The sequence below is a fragment of the Danio aesculapii genome, chromosome 3, assembly GCF_903798145.1.
Source record: "Danio aesculapii chromosome 3, fDanAes4.1, whole genome shotgun sequence".
NCBI lineage: Eukaryota > Metazoa > Chordata > Actinopteri > Cypriniformes > Danionidae > Danio > Danio aesculapii.
The window spans coordinates 38,157,294-38,165,180 of NC_079437.1; positions in this window are offsets into that span (position 1 = coordinate 38,157,294).

The following is a 7,887-nucleotide window of genomic DNA, read 5'->3' on the forward strand; positions in this document are numbered from 1 at the left end:
TTGAAAGGGAGAAAAACTCAAACAATACCCACAAAGGCTGCTGATTGAGCTTATGTGTATTGAATACAGAATATTTCTTTATCTGTCTTGAGTTCATTCATAATGTATAATGTACTGTAGCTACACAGCAAGTGCTATGTTGGATATTTTGAATTTGATGTTGACAGTGAATTTCAATAAAAAAGTGCACTGGTATTCCTTTCGGACATGAATAATATTTTAATACATGCAAATAAATCAGAAGATAAAATTACCCCAGCCAGTTTAGCATAGCTTCAACCAGCCCTCAATGGATGTTTTATCCTAGTTCAAACTGTATTTCCCCCCAGAGGATCAATGAGAGAGCTGCATCATTAATTGAGAATTAAAGTTTAATGTCTTCCACTAGAAAAAATAAGCAACTTAAAATCAAACGAATGAGGAAAGCACTGAAGCATGCGTCATAAAAACAAATCAGTCGTGATGTACTTCTAAAGTTATTACATGGACTGAATGAAAAAAAAAGACATTTTGTTTTAGCTTTTAGAGGCTTTCTTTAAAAAATCTTTTATTTTGTTTAAAGCACGCTGTCTAAACTTTGTTAAATCATACCGTTTTATCAGTCACAGGAGCTAAGTACTTTGGTAATCAGTATTAATGAGCCTAGAAAGGCGCTATTTTCTCACAGCATGCACCGAGTTCATGTTTATAAATTAAGGACAAAGGCTGTTCATTACAAAAAATAAAACCCAAACATTTTCACATAAATATGGAACAAACCAGTCATGAAAATGTAAAAAGCTTCAATATTACATCAAGCGCTCATCAGTAATGCTACATCAAGAAAATGAAGCTTCAATTGGCCTGTTCTGCACATTAGCTGTTGACGGGGAATCTAAAAGCTTTCGTACACAATTAAGTACCCGCTGCCATTTCTACACATTCAGAGATGTCAGATCAGCCAAGGGTATTTACTACAGCTCTCAGTGTCACTAGAGTTCATTTAACAGAGTTAATTTTGTTTTTTTTAAAAAGGATTTGTACGGTGGCCGAGAGAGCTTAACGCGCTGCAATAAAGGAAAGCACATGCTATTACAAAAAACACCAGCAAATTAAGAAACGATCTTCATCAATTTGACAGCACACGTTGCAAATTCTCACAACACAAACAGCTGAAGAAACGCGCTGCAAATTGGTCACAACACTTGCAAATATCCATGTAACACAACGGAAATGTTTCAAGGGGACCCAAAACTATGACGGACCCTGCTGAGATATGGATGTGTTATTATGTCGTGTAATCAGGATATTAAAATAAATGAAAAACAACTCACCTTTCAAAGACCACCAATCACTTCACTGAGCAACAGTCACGGCATAATCTCGAAATCTCTGTTTTTAATCACTTGACTTACAAATGACAAACACAAACGTACTGCTTTATTCATTCCTTCATTTTCCTTCGGCTTAGTCCCTTTATTCACCAGGGGTCGCCACAACGGAATGAACCGCCAACTTATCCAGCATGTTTTACATAGTGGATGCCCTTTCAGCTGCAACCCAGTACTAGGAAACACCCATGCACACTCAGACACCTGTACCGCATGTCTTTGGACTGTGGGGGAAACCGGAGCGCCCAAGGAAACCTACGTGAACACAGGGATGCCAACTGACCCAGCCGGGGATCAAACCAGCAACCTTCTTGCTGTGAGGTGTCTGTGAACCCACTGCGCCACTGCGTCACCCCTCTTACAAGCAACAGACAAACAAGCTTAGTTTTCGATCGTCATGTCACGCATGCGAAAATTATTTAAATATCATCATTTATGAATGTCTCCAATAGACCTACAGAGCGGCATTAATGCGTCCTGAAGTAAAGTGAAACAGCTATACGTCGTGTTTGCTGGCCTCACGCATCACGCACCAGTCAGTCAGTCAGCACGTAACTTTAAAGGGGTAAACAAATAACGCACAGCACTACTACGTTTACAGAAAAGTTCGCTCCGTTATAATTCACTTACCTTTTAATACGTTTTGGTGCGATTATCACCGGCTATTTAAAAAAAAAACCAACGACTGAATGTTTTGAATGAAAAGCTGTAATGTAGCCGTAATGGGATCAATTTTGGCATGGCGCCTGCCATGGAAGAATAATTGTAGCGGAAACCTTGTAAATAGATAACGAAAATTGTATTGCAATTAGAGGTCATTTACCAACTTAGCAGACATTACAATCAGTCAGATATTTATGGTGTAAACATGTGCATATACAAATGTTTGATAACTGAATAAATAAGTTTTGAGTGTGATGGCTTACACAATGACAAATTGTTGAGAAGTTGTGAGGAGTTTGACAGATTTAATGAGAATCGCCTCATCAGTTTTGATCAACAAGCCCATTTGCAATTAGTTTTTGTTTCCAAACTACAGACAATTGTACTTACTGTTTGCACACATGTGCCAGAGCATTTGCAATTTGCTTAAATCTATACAAAATGCCAATCTGAAGTGAACAATAAGCTAATTGTTCAGAGACCTAAATTATTGTGTTGAAAAGCACAAAACTGAATCAAGAAATGAGCCAAATCAATTGAGAAAAACTGTAAACCTTGATTTCCATGGTTGACCGATGAAAAAACAACTAACTGAGCAGTGTGGCTCACACACTTACAAATACACTTTGTTTTGGTGGCCTTGGCCAAATTACTGACATGATAACTAGGTTTTAAAGCATGGACTAAATGTTTTGGGTGAGTAACTGTACATTTTGCAGACATGCAATAAAGTTCTCAAGTCCCAGCAAACAGTTTTAAGATTTGCACTCTCAGTTTAAAGAATGCTACTGTATAAGACTGTTATGAAAAATGTCCCAAACCACTGAAGAAAAACTGTTAGATATTAACTGTTCATTGGTGGTTATAAAGAATGATTTTATTCAGCATCCCTAATCCTACCCAAAACTAAACCCAACTGCTACCTTACTAAATATTAATAAACAGCTAATTAGTAGTTTGTTAAGCTAGTAGTGTTAGTTAATGGCTTGTTAATACTGTAAATTGTGACAAACTTAAGTCTAAAGTGATTCTAAATATATTTTTATATCTATAATTTTTAACATAATCTTGAGTCACGTTTTAAATATTTCTTCCTAGATACAAGTCTCAAATATTATCCTACATTATCTTCAAATCAAGTCATTGTGTCAATATAACCCCCATTATGTCTTCTATAAATGTCTATTCCCCTGACTGTTGCATAACATTGAATATTTATCTATTCCTTTTTGCTTTGATGACGTCAAACATAATAATGACCCTTATTTTCAGTTTTTATTAGCAGCAAATGGACAGGAGATCCTGGAGGAAATGCGGTTATGTTTTGTACATCACTGATTTATGCTGTAGGCTTGGGGAATTGAAAAGGTTCAGGAACCTCAGATGGAGCAGATAAGAATTCATTTGTATTCTACAAAAAGGATGAAAATGCTTCTTCAGTCTGTTCACATTATTTTCTCATTCATGCAATGGCAAAAAGAGAATTCAAAGACTCCCTGTAAAAACACTTGACTCTAATTTGAAAGTCAAAGTCAAAACTAAATTAAATTAAATAATAGTTTAAAAATGACTATACATCCAATGTTAAATTATTATTATTTTTTTTGCAAGAAATGTATGCAAATTAGTTAATAATGTAATGAAATAATGCTCTATTTACATTCAGCACTAGACATTTGCATGTAAGTTACTTCAAAAAAGGAATTAATTTTTAATAAAATAGTTCATACCAATAAACCTCTAAATGTCATCTAAAATTTTCTTCTAAAATTAACATTTTTATCAGGCTTCTGTGTGTATGTTCATTAATTATAGTCCAAAGAATACGTTTTTAATGGTCTTTAAAGTGAAATAATTCAACATAAACATAGCAGGCTGAAAAAAAAAATGCAAAATTTTAGTGGAAATTTCAGACGGCATCTGAACTCTTCAATTACATCTTTAAAATAGTTTTAAGATTTCTTTTCTAATTACTAAGACTCAAAAGTAATTACATTTTTCAATAAGGAATTTATTTACTCAGCACTAATTCCAATTCCAATACATTTTAACACATTGATACTATAAATTAAACACTTTATCATTAATTATTTAAATCAGAGTCAAACAGGGCTTTTACCTTTATTTTAAAAATTGTATTTCAGCATTTTTGTAACAAAAATAGCATTTTTTTTTATAGTTTTATAGTTTCAAATAAACGTCTTTCACCAACTCAATCATGACATCACTGAATCAATTAATTGTTTTTTAATCATGTGTCTGACAAATTTAACCTTCTTTATTTTAAACAGAATTATTCAGTAAAATATACTTGAATAACAAATTTAAAATAGTTCTACTTTTCTGATTTGATTTATACATAACTATTGAATTTATTTACGACATGTACAGCTGGTAAAATAAGTACTTAACACGTCACCATTTTTTTTAGATATTTCTGAAGGTGCCATTGACTTGAAATTTTCCCTGGATGTTGGTAACAACCTAAGAAATCCATATATGCAAAGAAAACAAATCTAATTCGTTTACAAATTTAATTATGCATAATAAAATGCAAAGGTAATACGCAATATGCAAAGGTATTGAACACATGAAGAAAGGGAGGTGTAGAAAGGCAGTGAAAGCCCAGACAGCAGCTGGAACCTTTCAGTAGTTATTCAGCAACCCTAGGCTGTCATTGGAAATTAATATTAGCAGCTTCAGTCCAACATCTACATTATCAGGATGATGAAGATGAAACCAGGGTGGACATTTACCAAGACAATGACCTAAAACACAGCCAAGGGGACGCTCAAATGCTTTCAGAGAAAGAAAATCAAGCTGTAGAATGGCCCAGCCAATCAGCTGTTGTAAATCCAATATAAAATACAAATTAAAGGTCAGATTTGATAGACGAGACCCACAGAACCATCAAGATTTTTACACTCTGTTGAAGTCTGTTGCTGAGAGTCGTCTTTAAGCTGCCATTACCAAATAAGACTTTTATATAAAGTATTAAATATGTTTTAGTAGTTCAGTACTTTCTCCTCGCGTCATTTAATTGTTTTTACACATAGAGTAACATAGAGGTTTTTTTTGTATGTTTGTTTTGTTTGGGTTTTTACCAACATTTCATGTCAATAGCTCCTTTAGAAATATTATTGCCAGGAAAAAAACATGACGTGTCCAACACTTATTTCCCCTACTGTATAGTATAAGTAACTGTAAATGACAAAAAATGAACTTCCAGTGGATAAGTAGTTTAATAACACTGTTTGCATATTTAAACCTAAAATTTAAAAAAAACATATAATGCAAAAAAGTGCAATTCTTACTGTAATCAATAGTTTGGGTAACAACAGTGATAACAACTTAAGTCAACTTATTTAACTTATTTAACTTATTTATTGAACACAATCAAGCTCTTCGGAGCTTTGATTTTATTCACATCAAATTAAACATGACGTCAAACCTCTCACTATGATCAATTGGTCTCTTCCGTCCTCTGATAAAGAACGAACTAAAATTATTTACATATTTGACTCAAGGGGCACTTAATCAAGACGCTTCATTAGACAGCCGAGAATGAGATCGCTGCTTCATTCAAGTGTAATTATTTGCTGAAGACTTCTCAGCGACAGTGTAGAAATCTTTCAGGGACAAAAAGCGGAAACTGTCCATGAAGCACAAGTAAGAGTCAGTTGTGTACAAGTAAAGTACAGAAAACAGTGTAAAAATCATGTAAGCATTGAGGCGTGTTTGTGTTAAGCTAATAGAGTAAATGACCTTGTGCCTTTCCAGTCAATCTGAGATCAATAAGCACAGCTTGGCTGATTATTCTGGTGACCTTATCATCCATCACTTATAGCATGTGCAATAAACACTATCACACCTTTCCAGTAACAACCAATAAAATATCTGATTTACGGGACTGTGTCTATTAGGGAGAGTTGTGTGGACCTGATTTCCATGAAAGGCGCTGAATATATAGCTCTTTTGGCCATCTTCAGGTGCATAATAACCAGTGGTGTAAAGTGACAAATTACAAATACTCAGATTACTGTAATTGAGTAGTTCTTTTCAGGAATTGTAATTTACTAAGTAGTTTTAAAAATGTGTACTTTTACTTTTACTCCACTATTTTCCTTTAGTCACTAATTTTTTCTTTCTTGTCTATGGTGATTGGCTAAAGTAGAAAAATCAGTCCTTGGATTCCTGTCCAATTAAATCGCACATAGTTCAGGAGTTCACACAGAGTTCGCTGATGATTGGTAATAAGCTAGTTTGGCATGCTGTCCTGAGAGAAAGCCCTGAGCTCATGAAATCCTCAAGCCTGGGGCTCCCTCCCGTTTGCAGGGCGAGAGGGGAGTTTGAGCTCAGCTAGACCTCGAGAACCCACCCCCCTCCTGCTGCTTAAGGATTGCTAAGGTGGTGTGTTGCTAGAGGAATTTGAATATGGTGCTGATTTGGTTTAGTCAATTTACTTATGTCTCATATTTTTGGACTGTGGGGGGAAACCGGAGGACCCGGAAAAACCCACGCAAGCACGGGGAGGACATGAACTCCACACGGAAATGCTGTCCGGCCGGGTAGAGACCCAAGCCAGAGGCATTCTTGCTGTGAGGCCACAGTGCTAGCCACTGGGCCGTCATGCTGCCCTATAGAGGAAAAGAGGAGGAGAGGGGGTGGAAGGGTGGATTCTTCAAGACGAAGATGACAAAAGGTAAGATGCTTGGTTATTTATACTGAGATAGGAATCATCTGATTGGTGGTTCGTACATTAGCTTGACTCGGGGCCAGCCGTGTCAATCATAAGCACGTGATCCTCTCGAAATTAGTTTATAAATAAACTACACAAAGTAAATCGCATCATACTGAACAACCTCAAGACATTTAAACAGCAAACAATATGGAAGCATAAAAATGTCCAAGACGATGTCCAAAATCTTTACAAACAATGATCCAGAGACTGTTTATTGACTGCATGTCACTGATGAAAAATGAAGGATGTTAACTGATGATGACTGAAATCAGAAAACAGCCTTAAACATACACTAAATGGAATGAATGAAGGATGGAAGGAAGGGCCAAATAAAGCAAGGACCGAACTAATGAAGGAAGAAGGACCAAATGAATAAAGAAAAGATTCAGGGAAGGACTGAAGAAACAAGGAAGGAAGGAACGAATGAATGAATGAATGAACAGAGGACCTAATGAAGGAAGGAACACAATATGAACCAACAAACGAATGAATGAGCAAACAAATAAAGGGAGGAACGAAGGAAGGACCAAATTAATAAATGAAGGATTCAAGGAAGGACTGAACAAACTAAGGAAGGAAGGAAGGAACGAACGAACATACGAATGAATGAATGAATGAACAAAGGACCTAAAGAAGGAACAAAATATGAACAAACGAACGAACGAATGAATGAATGAGCAAATGAATGAAGGGAGGAATGAAGGAAGTAACAAATGAATGAAGGAATGAAAAAACAAATGAATAAAGGAAGGACAGAACAAACAAACAATGGAAAGAAGGAATGAACAAACGAACGAACGAACAAACGAATATAGGAAGATCACTAAATGCACTACACAATGTTACGTTTAAAGACACATCCACAAGTTACAAATCTGATACTATAAATTAAACACTTTATCATTAATTATTTAAATCTGAATCAAACCAGGCCTTTACCTTTATTTAAACAATTGTAATACTTCAGCATTTTTGTAACAAAATAACATTCTTCATAGTTCTAACAAGTAGAAATACTCTTTAGTGTCACTGAATCATATCTGACTCAGTTAATTGTTTTTTAAGTGTGTCTGACAAATTTAACCTTCTTTTAAGAGTTCACACTAAGCTGAT